The sequence below is a fragment of the Sceloporus occidentalis genome, unplaced genomic scaffold (assembly GCF_023333645.1).
Source record: "Sceloporus occidentalis isolate IW3139 unplaced genomic scaffold, rSceOcc1.0.p SCAF_3, whole genome shotgun sequence".
Taxonomy (NCBI): Eukaryota; Metazoa; Chordata; class Lepidosauria; order Squamata; family Phrynosomatidae; genus Sceloporus; species Sceloporus occidentalis.
Genome location: NW_028316983.1, coordinates 35,709,816 through 35,730,925, shown reverse-complemented (window position 1 = coordinate 35,730,925; position 21,110 = coordinate 35,709,816). Strand labels below are relative to the sequence as shown.

At 40.0% G+C, this 21,110-nt stretch overlaps 1 protein-coding gene across 14 annotated transcripts in view; it reads right to left on the bottom strand.

The window, feature by feature from the left end:
- The window catches only part of LOC149315753 (receptor-type tyrosine-protein phosphatase T), an 849,328-nt gene that overhangs the window by 74,236 nt on the left and 753,982 nt on the right, over positions 1-21,110 (bottom strand). The gene's annotated exons all lie outside the window — the stretch shown is intronic.

The following is a 21,110-nucleotide window of genomic DNA, read 5'->3' as shown; positions in this document are numbered from 1 at the left end:
TACCATACTTTTCCATGATGTTCACATATCACACTATATCAAGATCTTAAGGAAATCCATGTAGGAACAAAATGGAGGCATATCTAGTCTAGCATTACTCTCACACTGTAACCAACCAGTTGCCTATGAGAGACCCATAAAGAAGAATATTAATTCAGCAGCATCTTCTTGTTTGTGCTCTCCAACAACTTATATACAGAGACATACTGCTTTCAGTACTCATCCATGATGACTGGCAGCTAATTGGTCCAATCTCCTTTATATAACTATATATTGGAGAAACACTTCCTTTTCATTTATTCCAAATCTCCAGTTTTCATACATTCTCCTCCCCCCCAAAAAAAATTGAGGTGTTGTCTTTGGTTTTTTTTAAATAAATAAATAAATAAATAAATAACTTTTATTTATATCTCGCTTACTCCGACTAGGACCGAGAAGTAAAACAGTCCAATACATAATAAAATAGTACATAATGGTCCCAAGTTCTACCCTTCCCCCCTAAAATAACAATTAAATCAGAATTACATTAAAAAGATTCATACTATTTTTTTTAATTAAAACTAAACTAAACTAAACTGGGGGATGGGGTATGAGATAATCGATGGGATAGATTGCACGATAGTCAGTTCAACGGGTGGCTGAAAATCTATTCTGGAAAGGCCTGCCCGAAGAGATCCATCTTGACAGCTTTCTTAAAGCTGTCCAAGCATGTAATATGATGGATCTCTTCTGACAGGCCATTCCATAGTCTGAGAGTGGTTGCAGAAAAGATCTTCTGGTTTGCCATAGCTGTCCTGGTCTTCATCGGTTGTAACAAATCCTTCCCCGAGGACTTGAGCACACGGGGTGGATTATATGGAAAGAGGCGATCCTGTAAATAGGTTGGACCCAAGCCATGTAGGGCTTTAAAGGTCATAACCAACACCTTGTACTTCACCCGGAAACAATTGGGCAGCCAGTGGAGTCATTTTAGGATAGGTACTATATGGTCACTCCTAATTTTTCCTGTGAGCAACCTGGCTGCCATATTCTGGATTAATTGAAGTTTCTGGACTAAGTACAAGGGTAGCCCTATGTAGAGTGCATTGCAGAAATTAAGTCGTGAGGTTACCACCAGTGCATGTACCACATCTTCCAGGTCCCCCAATTCCAGGAAAGGGTGCAGCTGGTGTATCAGTCGGAGCTGATAACAAGCACTCCTGACCATTGTATTTAACTCATTAGTCATATGGAGTGATGAGTTTAGGAGCACCTCCAGACTGAGAACACAGTCCTTTGAGGGGAGTGTGACCCCATATAGGACTGGTGGATGTATCCCAATACCTGGGGTAGGGGCCCCTACTGTGAGTACCTCCATTTTATCTGGATTCAGTTTTAGTCTGTTTTTCCTCATCCAGTCCATTACTACTTTAAGATATTCATTGAGACTAGAGATGCTATCTGTAGTCATAGCTGCAGACTGAGACATGAAGAAATATATGTGGGTGTCATCAGCATACTGATAACACCCCGCCCCATGTCTCTAGATGATCTCTCCCAGCAGCTTCTCTCTCATATATATATATATATACACACACACACACACACACACACACACACACACATATTGAATAGCATCAGGAATAGGATGGTGCCTTGAGGGATGCCACAATTAAGTTCCTTTTTTGCAGAGTGACTGTCCCCAAGCATCAGCCTCTGGAACCTACCCAAAAGGAAGGGTAGCTCCCAACTGCTAACTCTCTCAGGCCATCCAGAAGGATGTTATGTTAAAAGCCGCTGAGAGGTTTAGCAGCACAAAAACAGGGTCACGCTTCCCCTGTCGATGCCTAGACTAAGGTCATCAGTTAAGGCAACCATGGCAGTAAAACTTCACAAACCATAGGGAAAGGAACAGCAAAACGAATATTACCAATATTTTAGAACTGATAAAGAAGACAAATGTATGGAACACTGGAATTATTACTTGAAAATCAGATTTGGCAGTTAATGCCAGTTTCCCCTTAAACATAGAGTCAAAGGGTCAGAGGGGTCCTCATGGGCCACTTAGTCCATTCTCCAGCTCTGTGCAGGATCTCCAGCTAAAGCATTCCCAGCAGGTAGCTGTCCAGCCTCTTTCTGAAGAGAGGGGGACTCCACCACTCCTCTAGGCAAATGATACCTTTACCAAACCACTCTTACTGTCAAGAGATTTCCTCTTAATTTTCAATCAGATGCATTTTTTCTATTTTTTTCCCCTTAAGACTGCTATTTACATTTCATGAGTTCCCAAAGTGGAGAAGAGTTGTTGGTGGAAAAAAGGATGAAAAAAATAAAATAAAACAGAATAAGAAGTGGTTACAGGCTCTTAGGATCACGCAAAATGTGATGTACATGACCCAGACAAAATATATCTTGATAATCTTTTTAATTTTAACTTACTGAGAATTGAGAATTGTCTAAATTTGGAAGCGTGGTATAGGGGTAAGGATTACCTATGACTTTCTTTGCAAGACATTTTTTCTAATACATATTCTCTCCCCCCCCCCCCTTTCCTCTGTTCTCTATATTTCAGACTCTGGAAATGTTATGCTTCTGGACAACTCCCTGAACCCCCCAGCCAGTGTGATCAGTTGGCCTGAGGATATGGGGAGTTGCCACCCAGAAAGAAACTTTTTCAAGTTCTGCTGGAATAGGACTGAATTAAATCTTCTACAAAGAAAGGTCTATCTGTCTTTGCACTGAGTATTTTCATGCATTTCTAAATTTTATCTATGTAGATATAATAATTAGACTTGAAAAACAAACATTCACTGGATTGTATAAAGCTATTATGGTGGGGGATAGAGGAGTAGCAAGCTAAGCAGTTATTTGTACAATAACCAGTCTAATGTCATTACTATAATGATAATGTGAGAACTGTGAACAGAGGGAATTTTCAAGGCTTATTAGTTTCCCAAGCTGGATTTACTTTCATAATGTATGTTTCACCATTCTATTCCCCATTAACCCTTTGCAATAAAGAGAGGGACTTTTAAAACAACAATAGTAGACTACTTCCATTTTCCATTATTAGGCTGCATTCAAACCCAATTTTACAATAGGTTTCTGAAGACTTTACATTTTCATCAGCTTCAATTAAAAAAACACTACAAGATCCCCTTTCAAGAAGGAGCTGTAAAAAGTAATGTGCATTTCTAGAAAGTCACACTGAAGACTTTCATAGTTGTCATGAATCAAAATTACTCAGCTCATAGTATTCAGACATAATAATAATTTTCTCTGTTCTAAATAAATGTTATTTGGAGATCTGTGTTGATAGTTCTTTACCATACATGTCTATATTTCAATTTATTTATTTTTGTTGAAGATTCTACCAACTTGAATTTGTTTAATACACAGGTCACCAATCTAGGACATAAGCTTCTGAACGGAAGCAAAAATAGGTAGTTATGACATAACCAATGACTGCAGCTTAATTGTAAAATATAAATTGCACATAAAACTTACATAAGGACCCTGCTTGAACCCTGGACTGCATGGACTTGGACTGCATGAGCACAGTTTAAAAAAGTACTTTCAAACTATATGTGATTATGGTGACCCCTTTAATATAGTCCAAAGTAGAGGGAGGGAGAGCTATGGAAATGTTCTATTTTTGCAGACAATATATGGAAATGACCATTTCCCCCAAATTATATATTAGCTCAGAATGGGCAATATATGGGTCCACAACCAAAGGCTACTTCTCTGATGTAAAACGCAAAACTGGACAAGATCTATCGATTCCACAGCAAAGTGTTAACACAAAGCTGACCAGTGCTGAAAATAGACAAGAGATACAAAATGATAGAAAGGAGTATGTCCAATTGTATTGGATATAACCAAGGCTAATGAGACGTTAAGGCAGGACTCTATTCCATCTCTTTGTAAGGAGTATTTGTTTATAAAAGCAATAGAATTTGTGCCAGCAAAAGTTGCAACCAATAATTGCTTCTAAACAATGATAGACAATAGAAGATGCTTTCTTAAGGTAGCTTCTGGAGTTAAAAAATGTCTACTCTAGTTTTTTTTTCATAAACAGATGAATGAATGAATAATAATAATAATAATAATAATAATAATAGGATTTATTTATATACCTCCCAATCACTGGGAATCTGAGTGGTTTACAACAGAGGGGATAATAGGCAGTTCCCTGCCCTCAGGCTTACAATCTAAAAAAACATGAAACGAAAGGAGAAGGGAATGGTGTGTGTGTGTGTGTGTGTGTGAATCAGGTACAGCAGTTCTTCTCTCCCTCTGAGGCCTGGACCAAGGCAGATGGATCGGAGGGAGGGCTCTTCTTCTTCAGGCTAGCCCTGGTGGAGCTGGGCCTGCCTGGTCAACTCCCTCACAGGCCGAAGGATGACAATTAAGGAAGGAGGAGCCTCTTTCTTCAGACTAGCCCTGATGGAGCTAGGCCAGCCTATTCTCTCCCTCACAGGCCGAAAGATGACAGTTAAGGAGGGAGGAACCTCTTTCTTCAGGCTAGCCCTGATGGAGCTGAAACCAACCAGAGACCTTCACTGTGGAGATGTTGCTAAAATCAATAAAATAAAATGAAGGAGCCATTTTCAAGTGTCTGTAATTTCCATATTTTCCAATTTCTAGATTTTTTCTTCCTCATTCCCTTTGTAATCTTGTCAGACTACAAACCCTGTCAGAGTTGCCTGTCTTTGTTCTGCAGTCCTGATCATTTAACATTCCTGCTTTTGTGTTTGTAATGCTGTCCCAAATATGGTGGCCTCTAGTCTGTAATGTGCATAGGATTCCACTTGGTACTAATTCTTGTTCAACTCACATATGTTTCATAATTATGCCTAATAGTTCAAGAGCACTGGGACATCAACATCTAGATCAAATCACATCTGACTTCTGCTTTTCACACTGGATCATAGGGATGGACTGGAAAAGAAATCTCTGGGACTCAACAGATGGATGGCCTGCAGCTGCCCTTTTTTGCCCTGGATTGTTGCTGCGGCAATCAAGTGCCACTCCCTCTCGGGAACTAAAAGAAGCTGCCGAAAGCAGCTTTTTGGAAGGGGTGACATGGCACTTGTGCATCATGATGATGCCCTTGCATGGAGCGTCGTTTGGGCGCTCTGACACCCGTATGTCATCATGGCGCATCCCATGTGGATGGGCATGTGCCAACATGGTGCATGGGCGGCGAAAGTAGGGCTGAGCACGTGTGGATACCCAGCCCTACCTAGCCCTATTTTTGGTCCCAGGCCGGCACAAAGTCCCAGTCTATTTAAGGCCTGTGTTTCTATGGTCTAAATGCTATGTAATACTTGGAACTGGTTATTCCAAGTGTACATATATCAGCACATTATTCTTGTGGTCCCTAGGCATGCTAATGTTTGTCAAGTCAGTTGCAGAACCATTTACACCAGGGATAGGCAACTGAATGAGGGTCAGGGCTCAATTTTCCTTCAGAACAGCACAGGATGCCCCCAAAGATCATATACAACTGCTTTACTTCTCTCAAGATGCTATCAGGCAGTGATGGAATACTGAGAGGGACTGTAGAAGATAATTGAGGTATTTGGGGTGAGTAGTGGGTTCTCTGGCTTGTGGTGCTGGGGATCTTCCTATGTTTTCATGCACTGATTTGGTTGACATTTTTGCCCCAAAATTGCATCAGTTTTTTAAAAAAATTGCACCAGGGGCTAGAGGATTTAATGGTCTGGTGGATACTTCAGAGGGCAAAAATGTGGGTACCAGGGGCCACATTTTGCCAACTCCTGATTTAAGCAACAAAAGGTGTAAAGCTCGTTGTGAAACTGGAAACTTGATGGATTTCCTCTTGCCCAGGACTATGTGTCTGCACTATCTTTGCAGTCAAAATTTTATTGGTGGACTTTGACCTAAGCTGCCTTGGAATGGGAGAATGGTGGCATACAAATGAAATAAACAATTTTTCAATATTGTATAGAAACACAGTCTAATTGAAACAATAATGTAACAGAAAAGCACATTACCATGTATACACTCAACACAAAAAATAAAAGCTTTGTTCTTTCCACACCAGTTCATGATGATTTTATAGTACAATAATATATGCATTTATATTTGGTTGCACAGGCTGCAGTAACTTTAAATCTTATAAAATAATTAATATTATTATTATAATAAACAGCATAATATTGTTAGGATAAAATGAAATGATGATGGGAGTTGGAAATCCATCTACAATAAGCCTAAATTGATAATAAATTGAAATAATTCAAGCACTACCATAGTGATGTCTTGAATACAAACAACAAAGTTTTGTTTCGAAACTCTTCCTTTAATATCCGCAACCTCTCTCTGATTTTGAAATGATAAGCCTTTCATGATCATTTATATTTTTATTCTGTTAGCCTCGGCAAGTGTGTAACATGATAAGACACCCTTTGCAGAAAATAAATGATTTTGGAGTGGTGTTTGCAATAGATTTAATTACATACACATTCAATCTCACTCTGCTGGAGTAAAGGGTTGTCATTTATTTGACATTTCCTAAGGATGGCTCCAGAATGGCTAATATCATTTTCTGGATTACTCTACTAGCAAAGGAAACATTTGTAAAAATGGCTTACATTTTGTCTTTGTTTTCATGGATGTTGAAGCTATTATGTTACAAATGGCTTTTTTCAAGGTGATATTCTAATGTAAAGTAAACATGGCCAGAACAATACATATGAATAATTGATCACGGATGATATTGTTAGCCACCCTGAGCTCTTATAAGGATGGGTGAGGCATCATCATATCCAGGCTTAATACAATTGAGAATTTGATTGTTTAAAAACCTTTGGAGTTAGGTTCAGCTATAAGCCCCCTCTTCCACTGATAAAAGATGGAAACTAATAGTTATTCCAGTTCTTGGTTTGGCAGAGAAATCCTCTTAGTGATACCTAAGCATCTTCTCATGTTAATGAGTTAACGCCATCAGGTCTGAAAAGGAAGAGCCCTCCCCTCCCTCCTTCCAACTGTCATATTCTGGCCTGGGAAGGAGTGAAAGGACAGGCCCAATGCCATCGGGCCTGGCCTCGATTAAGAAGAGCCCTCCCTCCAATCTATCTGCCTTGGTACAGGCCTCAGAGGGAGAGAAGAACTGCTGGACCTGATACCCTTCCCCCCACCATTCCCTTCTCCTTTTGTGTCGTGTCTTTTTAGATTGTACGCCTGAGGGCAGGGAACCATCTATTATCCCCTCTGTGGTAAGCCGCCTGGATTCCCAGTGATTGGGCAGCATATAAATAAATCCTATTATTATTATTATTATTATTATTATTAGATACAGACAGTTATACAGCAAACCTATTCACTCCTCTGAAAATGGAGAACATGACAGTTTGGAGGCCATCTCTTCTCCCTTCTTCACTTCCTGTTTTTAAAAAGCTACCCACCCCCCCCCCCAGAAAACAACATTTTTTTTTTTTCCTTGTCTTGGAAGTGTAACCTGCTTCACTAATTTTGGTCTCTATAATTCTGTAACTCCGAAGACCAGGGCTGCATCTGCACTGCAGAAATAATAATGTTTGACGTTACTTTGCTATGGCTCAATGCTAAAAGCGGTGTTAAACTGGATTATTTCTGCAGTGCAGATGCAGCCTTGGAGTCCCTCAACCTCACTACTACCACTACTGTTCTGAAACTGCCTTGTTCAAGACAATGGGTGTAAAAATTCCATTGCTGAATATTGGTATTTTCCCCCTTTTTCTTCAGAATCATGGTGTGGAAAAGGACACCAAAGGTATACTAGTGCAGGAAGCCACCTCTGGAAGGGACCATCTAAGTTGTTTTTTAAAAAAACAACAACCCCAAAATAAGAGTTTTCAAGACAGTTTTTCCACTGTCAGGCAGTCTTTGCTACTTTCTTGCCTTAATCTGACTCTCCTTTCTTGTAATTTGAATGCATTGGAGCAAAAGAAAACCAGTTTGCTCCATCTTCTGCATGATAGTCCTTCAGACATTTAAGGAAGGTTATCACATCATGTCTCATTCTTCTCTTCTCGAATCTAAACATACCTAGCTTCCACAACTATTCCTTTCAGAACTCGGCTTTTTAGACTTTTTGCCATCTTGGTTGAACACATTTGTCAATATCTTATAGTGCTCAGAAATGATATAGCATTACAGTGAAGTCTGACTAAAGCACAACAGAATGGCACTATTACTTCTCTTTATGTGGACACTACAGTCTGTTTCTGCAACCTAGAATTACATCAGCTTTTTGAATGGATGGCAGCACTCAATGTCACTGTAAACAATGGCCAAGTCAAATATTGGTGACACTAAATTAGGAGGAATAGCTAATACTCCAGAGGACAGGATCCAAATTCAAAATGACCTGAATAGACTAGAAAGCAGGGCCAAAGCTAACAAAATGAAATTCAGCATAGAGAAATGTAAGGTACTGCACTTGGGGCAGAAAAATAAAATGCACAGATATAGGATGGGGGACACCTGGCTGAACGAGACTACATGTGAAAGGGATCTAGAAGTCCAAGTAGACCACAAGTTGAACATGAGTCAACAGTGCGATGTGGCAGCAAAAAAGGCCAATGCAATTTTAGGCTGCATCAATAAAAGTATAGTGTCTAGATCAAGAGAAGTAATAGTGCCACTGTATTCTGCTTTGGCCACGCCCCACCTGGAATATTGTGTCCAGTTCTGGGCACCACAATTTAAAAAGGATGTGAAGAAACTGGAGCGTGTCCAAAGGAGGGCGACTAAAATGGTGAAAGGTCTGGAAACCATGCCCTATGAGGAACGACTTAGGGAGCTAGGGGTGTTTAGCCTGGAGAAAAGAAGATTGAGAGGTGATATGATAGCCCTGTTTAAATATTTGAAGGGATGTCATATTGAGGCGGGAGAAAGCTTGTTTTCTGCTGCTCCAGAGAACAGAACCCAGAACAATGGATCCAAGCTCCAGGAAACGAGATTCCACCTCAGCATTAGCAGGAACCTCTGGACAGTAAGGGCTGTTCGACAGTGGAATACACGCCCTTGGAGTGTGGTGGAGTCTCCCTCCTTGGAAGTCTTTAAGCAGAGGTTGGATGGTCATCTGTTGGGGATGATTTGATTGAGATTTCCTGCATGGCAGAGGGTTGAACTGGATGGCCCCTGTGGTCTCTTCCAACTCTACGATTCTGAGGCGGGTTACAGACAGCTAAAAACCGGCAGCCTGCACCCGCCCCTTTCCCAGACAGATCGGGGCCTTAGTGGCCAGAGCGGCAGCCGCTGAGGCCCCGATCTGCCGCTTTCTAGGCTGTGGTAAAGCGGCAAAAGGCCCCTTCCCCGCAGCCTGGAAAGGGGTGTCCTTGGGGCCGGGGAAGGGGTGCACTATGCGCCCTGGTGCGGCATGACAATGTCACATCTGCGCCGCCCTGTTTAGAGGCAGCGCGGTTGTGACGTCGTAATGGCGGCGGCCGTGTGGAATGGCTGCAGCCATTTTGTCCATGCTCCACACGTGCTAGGGTTGGGGGCGTCTGGAAAGGACACCCCTTTCTAACCCTAGCACGCACGGAGCGCGCACTTTAAGGCCCGTTTGTAACGGGCCAACGATTCTATGATTCTATGATTCTAGTTACTACATGAGGTTAAAACAAACAAATATATTAGTGTAGCAATGCTTTGTCATGAGATACTGGATTGGGAAAGACACTTTAAAACTCTTTTTGACATAGATCAACCTGATATGAGGTTATCTATGCTAATATTATACATTACTGCTGGTTCCAGGTCTTGGTATGGAAATTCTCTATATAGTGTCTGTGATACACATTCAAACCAGCATGTGCATAAACATGAACACACTGTGAGGAACAGTTGCCATACAAAAGAATTTTTTGGTTGCTATCTTTTGCAAATTATAATATGTTGGCTTAGCCCAAACTTCAAGTAGGATATACTGATATTTAATTTACATTGCACAGTTTAAAATCAAACCACATTCACAGGGATTTCTGTTCTTAAAAATAAACTGCAATGCCATCTTGGATATGGAATTAATCCTATGTCTGTTTCCGAATTAATTCCATATCCAAGATGACATTGCAGTTTACCAAGCATCATTTGGTCTGAAATGGATGGATGGATAGATAGGAGGCAAACAGGCATGTCCACACCAAGACACACTGCAGAAATAATCCTGTTTGAGACTGCTTTAGCTGCCCTGGCTCAGCTTTAGGGAATTCAGGGAATTGTAGTTTATTGTGGCACCAAAGCTCTCTGACAGTGGAGGCTAAATGTCTCAAAAACTACAGTTCCCAAAATTCACTAGCATTCAGCCAAGGCAGTAAAAGCAGTCTGAAACTGGATTATTTCTGCAGTGTGTTTTGGACCCGTGAAGTATCAGACCTTCTCTTGAAAGCATCATGGAAGTTTACTTTCCATCCCCCCTCGTAAAGGTGTAACTTAATTTTCCCTGTAACTATATCAATTGTTTAAATCAGTTTAATCCTCTCATTTCCCCCTCATTCTTGCTGGCGGATGTTTGATCACTTTCTAGAATTATTTTACATATCTGAAAATAGATCACACTTTTTCATTTTAAAATTAAAAAAAAAAAACATCCCATCTGTCCTGTATCTTTTCAGCTCTTGCCATCAAGACCTTACATCATATGCATTATTCTCTACTAAATCCTCACATCTTGACAGCATTTTGTACTGCAAAAATTTGGAATTCCTCATTGCCACTTAAGATGGTGATAAGGGTAGTCATAGATGGAATATGGTTAAGATGTTCATCAGTCATTTTGGCATCCATCATTTGACATTTCGGTATTGGGTTATTTCACTCCAGATGAATCTATAGACCTTGCCCTTGCAGCAACTCTGGAATAGACTTCAAAACAGCAGTTAATTTATCATAGATTGAGTCTTCAGTTTTTAAAATTCCTACTAAAAAGATAAAAAAATAACCACATAATCACATCTGGTTAATGATGCTGAAACTCAGTTATCCCACACTAGTATCAGGATTTACTTTCACTATGTAGATTCAGGTGGCAGGAAACAGTACTTGGCAGCAGAATTGGCAATTAAAAGTGCATATAGGAGTTTTTTTCTATACCAGAAGAGGACAATATATACCTGCCACTATACTTTTTGAAGTCAAAATCATCTCAATTTTGCTATATGGAGCCCAAATCTGTACTTATAATAATTTTGATAAGTTTGAGATATTACAGACAACATTTCTGAGAAGTATATTTTCAGTGCCATGTTGTGTGTTAAATGTGGCGATGTGCCTTGAGGTGGGCCTGATCACCATCAAAGCATGAGCTTGGACTCTGATAATTAATTTCTGGCTTAAACTTATGTTTATTCTATGTGGGTTTGCTCCACTGGTTTTATCAGATAATTACTCCTCCTCCTGGAAATTGGTGATAAACAGAATCTTCAGTACAGTATGTGTAGATTCTCTCAGATAACCCTGATACGAATGGGCTACGAAAGGGCAAAATCAGCCATTAGACAGTGTATCTGGGATATAGAATTACAGAATCACAGGGGTAAAATTAGGAATATCCCAGTTTTAGGAAGTTTGGAAGTGACTTTCGCTAGGCCAACCAATATGACCAAGCTAACAGTACCCAAACTTAGGGCAGCCATCACCGCAGCCCGTTATAATGTCCTTCCCTGTGCTGTTTCGGAAGGAAAATATAAGAAGCTCCTTTATAAGAATCGTACATGTTTATGTTGTGATACTTCAGTTAAATCACTTCTGCACATCATATTGCACTGCCCATTCTATCAAGGTGTGTGCTCCTCTTTAATTTAATTAATTTGATTAATTTAATTTGTTTTATTTATATATCGCTATTCCAAAGATCATAGCAGTGAACAGCAAGTAAGCTAAATAGCAAGTAAGCTAATTTGCCCCCAACAGTCTGGGTACTCTTTTAGCGACCTCGGAAGGATGCAAGCCTGAGTCGAGCTTGGGCCCTTTTGCTGGTCTTGAACTCACAACCTTCTGGTTGCGAGTGAATGGCTGCAGTACAGGCATTTAACCACTGCGCCACCAGGGCTCCTGATTTTACAAAATTTACCTGATTTTACAAAAATTCCCAGGATGAACACTTGATTATTACTTGACATTACTATTTGTGGAGGTAGACTCACAAATAATTGAGATCATGGCTTGATTCTGTGCAGACTAATTACCAAGGACCAGAATTATTGTTAAAAGTAGGAAATGGGATGCTAGAAGATAGGTCGCTCCATCCTGGTGTGAGGTGCTGCCTGTCTATATGCACATTTGTGACATTTGTGTTTTAACTGATTTTATTTAGATGTACTGGTACATTTATAAATTTGCTTTTACTCGTTAATATTAATATAGTTTTGAGATACTTGGTCCAAGTTCGTAAAGAAAATTAATTAATTGGCAGGCGATAATTGAGATCATGACAAGCTGGGTTTAGACACAAATTTTATAGAGTTTTAACTGCGTGTTTCAAAAGTGATGAGAGCTTTGCAAAACACTGGGGTTTTTATTAGCGTCTTAGATCAATATGCAGAGCACAAAAATATTTTGGCTTTCTGTTCAACGGAAAACACCACCCTCTTTTCACAAGATCCTACCCATTCTCTTTATCTCTCTACCTTCTTCAGCCTGAAAGAGCTCCCTTCTCCTTTACAGGAGTGTTAAATGCCTCATTATGGCACTGTAGGTTTCCATCTTGCCTAAAAGAGGTTGTAGTGAGGCCACTATTGAAAAGATTCTCCCTGGACACTACAATACTGGAGAACTATTGGGCAGTCTCCAATATCCCTTTCTGGGGGGCAAGTTTCTAGAATATTTGGTAGCCTCCCATCTCCAGGGGTTTCAGGATGGAATGGATTATCTAGATCCATTTCAAGCTGGATCCAGGCCTGGCTAGGGAACAAAGAAAGCTTTGGCTGCTTTGGTGGATGACCTAAGCAGACAGGGCAAGTGTATCCCTGGAACTTTCAGCAGCTTTCCATATCATGGTATCCTTCTGAGTCTCCTGTCTGGGTTGGAACTTGGGGGAAATTATTCTGCAGTGGTTCCAGTCTTCTTTGGAGGGACAGGCTCAGAAGATTGCTTTTGAACCATGGCCACTGGCTCAGGGCTTGCTTTCTTTCCCCCATGCTTTCTAATAGTGTCATGTGCTGCAGTCAGCAAGTGTCCCAGGAATCAGATGGTCAGAAAAAAAGAACTCCTGAGTAGTCAGTTCAGTTCAATTCAATCAGAGGGTTCAGCAAGTCAGTAGTCCAGATGAACAAAATCAGCAAGAAGAAAACAGAGTTGCAATTGTAGCTAGTCTAAGGTAAGGAAAACACAAATGCTGAAAGTACTGCTAATTACCCAGAGGTGAGTTGAAAGCAACAAGTGACCAGGGAGTGGCTGTGAGATTTATAGGCAGCTCTTTCAAGACCCTGGGTGCCTAATTTGGTCAGCATCTCCCATTTAATGACCTTTGGGAGCAGAACAAGCTTTCTTTTCAGGAAGGATGCCGAATAGATCTCTCATAATGCAAGGTCAACCGTGCTATACTTCAGCAGATCACCTTGTTTAAGTCACACTTTCTTAAATTGGGGAGGGGGACAGACCACCCCTTTGCACTGCCTTCTGGGTGGCGTAGCAGCACTGTGTTTACATGCCACATGTTCCCAAGCTGCCCGAACGCTGCCCAGCCAATTACACAAGGGCCAGTTTCCAGGTGCTCCAGTGGCACAACTTTTATACGCCACTGGAGCAACTTAGAGCTGGCTTAAAGCCTGGTTTTTTGCCACCCCCAAAATGACTAGCTCCTTACTGCTCCTTTTTCAGCTGTCAAAAAGATGGATTGTGGCCACAGCATGTGGTTTTGGAAGGGGTGGCTTGAAGTCTGTTTTGCCCCTTTCAGTACTACAAAGGTAACTCAGTGCCATCATGGTTCTCTGGAAAAAGGAGATGCTACAAGTGTAATAAAACAAAATTTTGAGCTAATGTTTGGAGCTATTGTTCTTCCCCAAAGATCAGCCCAACCAATAGTAAGTATATAATTAATTCTTATAAGAATAATCACAGTGCAATTTCCAGAATTTCCAGTCCATATAAGGATTCCGGTAGTTGTATTAAAACAAATAAATCTTCCCTGTCTCCATAAGTGCATATCTTTAAAATAAAACTAGAGGGGGAATAATATATGTAGGAATTATATTCATGAAGAATAATAATTTCATATTTCAAAGTAACTATTTGAATACATACGGGCTCTCTGTGACGCCCACGTCATGTGCTAGGGTTGCCTTGGGGTGGAGTGCCCACATGCCCCGCAACCCTAGCTCGTGATGAGGATGTAATAATGGCGGCACCCTGTATATATGGGCACCGCCATTGTTACATAAGTGCTGCATGATGTCTGCACAGCATCCGCACGGAGTCTGCACAGTGCCATGCAGGGCTTACATAATGAGTGCGCCACTGGCGCATGTGTTACGCCACCCTTGTGGTGTAAAAAGAACCTGCTTTTCACGGGTTCTTTTTCCACTGGAGGGAAGCTGTGTGTTTTGGTGGCTGTGGCTTCCCTCCGGCAGAAAAAGGGGCGCCAACAGGCCATCGTTTTTCAGCAGTCTGTACCATGCCTATGAAAACTTTGGAAAGAATTTAAAGGGGATTTAGAAAAATGGGAAAAATTAATCTCTACCTGATGGATAGAGTTCCAGCAATAAAGACAAATAATTGACCCCAACTTTAAGAGAGAGAATAACCTTTGTGCAATGGCAGAAGGAAATTCCCATATTCATCTGGTAGCAAGCAAAGAAACCTAGAAAAAAAATTTAAAACAGACTTTTATGGACTGGTCTATGGCTTCCTAATATTAGATTGTAGATGAGGCTTCTTGTTTTCTGTGGCTGAAGGATTGCATATTGCTCAGAGATAAAAGACTTCTGGAATTTGAAGGTCATGATTTAAAATTTGGGTGGCACGCCTAAGTTTGGTATAATAAAGTTAAGGCACTTCCTTGATTTAAAAATCATTGCATTAGAAAGGCCTTTTTACGGGTTTGGAATAGATTTAAGCAGAGGTCTTTTCCTAAGATAAAGTTAGCCACTTCACCATAAGAAGCTTTTCCTCAGTTAATAACCCAGTTTTTTATTTTGTGATGATCTTTTATATTTGGAACAAGACAGCTGGGAACTCAAAGCAAGGGAGATCCTTCTTAAAGAAAGAACTAAATTTAGCAAAGAACTAAATTTAATTGCCTATAGGCTACTTAAAGAGAGATTTCATCAAGATAAGCAAGATTCAATCATAATGGCTGGGGAAAATGGGGTTTATTCAGAATTGCATAAAGCTGATGATTGTGTAATCAGAAATGTTTATAAATATATTTTGAAATTAGAGATGGGAGATGAACAAGTTAAAAATTATATGGTAAAATTGGCCCAAAATTTTAATCACAATGACCATATGGAGGTTTGGTAAAAATGTGTTGTAATTTAAAAGAAAATATGTATAAGATGATGTACAGATGGTATGTAACTCCAAATAAGCTGTTAAAAATGTATAAAAACGTTTCAAATCAATGCTGAGGTTGTCAAGATGAGGGCACCTTTTTCATATGTGGTGGTTATGTAAAAAGTAAAAAGTAATTCGACCAAGATTTATATATTAATTCCATTTTTTTTTTAAAGGAACAGTTTGCAATGACAACAGAGATGTTTCAGTTGGGTATTATGGGTGGATAGTGAATATCATTTTCTTCTTAGATATATGACAGCAGTGGCAAGAATTTTGTATGTTCAGACATGGAAACAGACTAAAACACCAACACACATGGTTGATTAAGGTTGCTGAGTTAACTCCAATGGCCAGATTAATGTGGGTTTTAAAGGATAAACCCATTGAAGATTTTTTTAAAAAAAGTTTGAAAACCATTTATGGACATTGTTTTTCATTACATTTGGAGCACACAATCAGAGTCCTTTTACCTCTGTTTAGTATTCAGCATATTAGTCTGTACGGTGGACCCTTGTTATACACTGGGGTTTGGTTCCCAGATCCCCCATGTATAACAAAATCCGTGTATGCTCAAGTCCCATTGGATATAATGACATAGCAAAATGGTGTCCCTTATAAAAAAGGGAAAATCAAGGTTTGATATTTGAAATTTACACTTCTTTTGAACATTTTCAAACCATGGATGCTTGAATCTGTGTATAAAAAAATCCGTGTATAAGAAGGACAGACTGTATTTATTGTTAGCATAGTGTTTAATATGGTGGTTTAATTCTAGTTTAGGTTTAATATGTTTTACATATGTTTGCATCTGCATACGTGCATATCTTTATCTTTTCTTCTTTCCATTTTTCTTTTGTCTATGTAGATAGTTTTCATTAAAACCAATAAAATTATATACAAAAAACCCAAAACCCAAATAAATTCTCCCAGTCTCACATTAGCAACATTTTCCTGAATAAAACACACAAACCAACTTTTATAAACTTGCTTCTATAAACTCTTCCTATAAATATATAAGTATAAACTCTTCATTATGGTACAGGTTTGTCCTTTTTGTATAACAGTATAGTTATGTACCATTGAAAACCAGATTCAATTTATTTGATTACCATGAATGCAAAACACTGTATCTCCAAAATATGAAATAATCATGCTACATATTGATAGACTGATTTTCAAGATGAATGGATATGGAGAATGGCAAAGCAACTGCATAAAAATTTATGGCTGAGTTACTAACTCTCAGACTCAAAGTACCATACAAAAACTATGATGGTGTGCTGTCTATAATGCACAATTGCTACAAAAATAACATTTGTTGGTTTAGGTTGAATTTCTTCCTTTTATGGTACCGGGGTTTCATAAACTATAAAGAAACAACCGCACCATCATTTTTTAACTAAATGGGGGTGTTTTTAACATTATTTATTACTGTTATTACTGTAAATACCCTGAAATAGCAGGTTGCATAAATATGAAAGGCTAAATTCTATCTGTCATCATAAATTTTATAATTCAAATCTGATGTGTTTGCTTCTAATTTCACACACACAGTAAGCACATGCTTCCTCAAGAAACATTCCAACCACTTCTCAGTTATTAATTTGCTTTTTGCCCCAAGGAACATCAGGTAATATGGGAGCTAGTGGATCAATGTTCTCAATATCTAATTTAGTGTTTTTCCATGAAAATAATTATAGGTTAAGATCCTGTTTCAAGGAGGTGGAGAGTAATTTTAATCTCATGGAGTTACATGCCTTTTCCATAACATCATCTTGTTAGGAAATTATGATCTTGTGCAACCAAATGCACATGTACACCCACATGCATGATGAGTATCCATGTGCAATGTGTGTGCACACTGAAAATAGGTGTATTCCATAGGATCACCACTTCTATAGAGGAACTTACACATGGAAATGATACCAACACTATTCTGGCAATAATGTTACATAAAATATCCCCATACTTGTATTCTGAATGGTTATCTCAAACTAGGCCAGTTCTACTCTGAGCAAGAACTAATTACACATGAATATAGGTTACTTGTCATATGACCCGATATGTCAGTTAACATGCTCTACACCTGTTGTACACCCAAGTGTGACTGGCAGGAATCATTCATGTTGTTGAGGAAGCAACCTGCTCTTCTAGTATGCAGACAGTGTGCAAATGGCTAATCTCATGGAAGTCCTAGGCTTTAAATCTCTTTGTCTTCCCCATATCTCGCCAAAGGAAAACTAGTCACTGGCTTGGGTGGTATAAACAAGGCTTTATAAAGTAAGTTGAAAGTGCATCCTCTGCGTATCTACTCAGCAGCAAGTTTTACACAGCTTAATGAAGCTTATGCTTAAGTATAAGTGTACATGAGTTTGGAGGCAATGGAGTTTTTGATCATAAAGCCTACACCTGAAAGATGTTTTTCAGTTTTGGGTTTGCCACACCAGTAGATTGTGTAGCCAACACCGTGTTCTTTAAGGCTGCCTTCCTCATGGAGACGAACTTCACTAAGAGCAGCGAGACGCACTATCCATGATGCTGCAGCCTTCTTTGAAAGCTCACGCCGAACGAGTCTCGAAGAGAAACGACAACGCAGAAAGAACCACAACCTGGAAACATCACCCAAGGAGACTTTCTGCTGTGCTTTCTGCAACCGGACTTGCTTATCTCCGATTGGCCTTTTTAGTCATCAACGCGCTTGTAGAAAGCACAGGATGAGTCCTTCCTGAATCTTTGTCCGCGAAGTAAAGCCAAAGAGAGAACATGATTCTACATTTATTCTATTCCTCTACTTTCAATGGTGAAATGGTAATTCCTGATTCATATTTCTAACTATAGTGAGGGAAACATTAAGAATTTTGTATTACACTGGCTTTTTGCAGGATCCTGGAAGCCTGCATCCACCCCACTTCACACAACTCTGGATTTTTTTTAAAAAAACTTTATGTCCAAAATACCAATTGACTAAAAATACCTACTTTAATGCTTTAGGACCTCTCCACGCTATTGTAGGCCTAGGCAAAGCCTTTATTTAACTAGCTTGCAAACCGGAAGTAGTCTAACAAAGCTTCTACTGGGCCTAAAACAGCTCCATAGAGGCAATATCAGAAACTTCTTAAAAGAAAATGACCAAAATTGGGGTGGGATGGAGGTCATTTTGGGGCCTCAAATATGCCCTGGCTGGGATGGGGCCTGCAAGTCTGTAACAGACTGTTCACAGGATGTTCACCTTTGATGTATGGCAACATTCAAGCATTTGAGCCACTCATTTTCCTGCTATCTTATATCAAGGAAAAGTCAATTGTCTGTTTACATAAATTAAGAATTCTGGATCAATCAGAAACCAAAACAGCATATAGTAACTGGGGGAAAAATGCACCCAAGGTCAATCAGGGCACAGCCAAAAATTTGTACTCAGCTGCAAATGGCTATTAACTAGGCCTGTATCTCTAAAGGAAGGGAGGACACAAGATTTTCAATGGGTGAAGAGGCTGAAGACCTTGGTGAGCTGACTGAAAGAGTCCAGCCCAGCAACACAGTTTGTATTCATGAGTGTGAGAGCGTGCCACCAGGGGTGTCATTGGGGCTGCAAGGAGTACAGACTACACCAGTGACACCTCAGAAAGAGGTGTACACATGGTGGGACAGTACACCTGATGGAAATAGTGTAGCTGCTGCGTGAGCAAGAAAGGGTTCATCTCCCTTTTTCATTCTCCCACCAGCTGTTCAAGATCCTGAACAGGCTATCCAGAGGCCTCAGCAGCATGCCCTAGCAAAGGCCAAAGACCCTTCTTTATAGGGTCTGGCATGGATGTTTGCATGAGCAGCTACACCAGACCTTAAATAGGCCCTCTGAAGTCCCCCCTCCAGCATCCCCCAAGCTGCAGTCTGGAGGCCTCAGCGCACACACACACCAGGAGTGGGCAGTAGCTGGGTGGATCAATTGAAGCCATCAATAGCAGCTGGGGGGTAGACAAGCAAAGCAGCAGGAGGAAAAGGCCATCTCCCTCTGCAGCAGGCGATACCCATCTTGGTAATGCTACACTGTGTCACTGACATTGCTGTTACTGCCAATGGGAAGGGAAAGCAACACCACTACCAAGAAACAGAGGAGTGCACTTTTCAGACCCAGCTTCTTTTGAAGAAAGCATGTAAATCTGAAGAGCCCAAGCATATAATGAAGCACAAGATGATAAGAATTATTCACCACATGGGTCAGAATCATGATTCTTTACAGATGTTGTTTAATTACAGATCCACTAGCCCTAGTCAGTAGAGGCAGTGGTGGTGCAGAATGTTGGAAAATGCAGTCTACAACCTCTAGATGCCCACATGGCTCCCACCAGTGGATTATGAACTTAATGATTTTTAAAAATGGAGTTAGCATTTTATAAAATCAGTATGATGGTTGGAATCTTATTCATGACAAGTTTAAGTTTATTGTGCATTCACTATTTCCTTGTGGAATGACCTCCCCCCATACAACTGACCTGTTAATGCCACTCTACATCCATACAACCAGTTAGGGGCTGAAGGAGAGCAGGAGGGATGTTTATGAAGCATCCAGTTGCATTTCTTAAGCCAGAAGCTAAGAAACAACTACATCCTCCTGGAGATAAGAGAAGATAAAGAGCCCTGGTGGCACAGTGGTTAAATGCAGGTACTGCAGCCACAACATTGTGAGTTACATCCCAGGACTCCAAAGTTGACTCAGCCTTCCATCCTTTCATAGGTCAGTAAAATGAGTATCCAGCTTGTTGGGGGCAATTGGCTTACAGAGTATACACCACTTAAAGAAGCTGAAGGGAAATTAATAGAGAAAGGGGGAAAGAAAGGCAACAAGTTGATGGAACAGAAAGGAGGAAATATTTGAAGGCCATTATAGCCTTTAGGGCTGAAGAGTGGTGTATAAATACCATGAATGAATAAATGAATGAATGAATGATATTGCCAAATAGATTGTTAAACTACAAGACTGCATAGTTATAGTTAAAGTTAAAATTAAAGATGAGTAGGTATGTAATGTTACATATGTGCATGTATGTACACTATGATGGAAATTTCTTTGGTAATGCATGGTGTGATGATTTATGATTTTTGTAATGATTTTAAAGATTTAATTCAAAAAAGAGGCTGAGTTCACTATTAAACAATATAGAAATGTTAATGCTATTGCTAAATGCTATTCCTGTGCTTCCACATAAAGAGAAACACGGTTGAGCATTATGTGGTAGCTCCCACACTGCCAATAACTGGCATTAATGTGCACCAGCATCAACAGGTTAGTGGTGTCCAAGGGGTGAAGAAGGCAGAAATACACTTGGTGGAATGTGTCTCAAAAGTTGCTTATTTGGCCGTGGTGTGTGTGGGGGGTCTTAATTGCATCTGTGATGCTATATTTTGGATGGTTGGTATAATGGACTTTTTGGTTTGCTAGAAGCCTTTCCGATCCTTTAAATTTTCAAATAAACATGGCATCCTCTGTGTGTGTGTGTGTGTGTGTGTAAGGCTACATCACAGTATGTATTTAGGTTAGAAAACTGATAAGGTAGCACAATCATTATTCTGTGCATATGGTGAAACAATTAGGCCTCCCACTCATAACTTTTTCAATGATG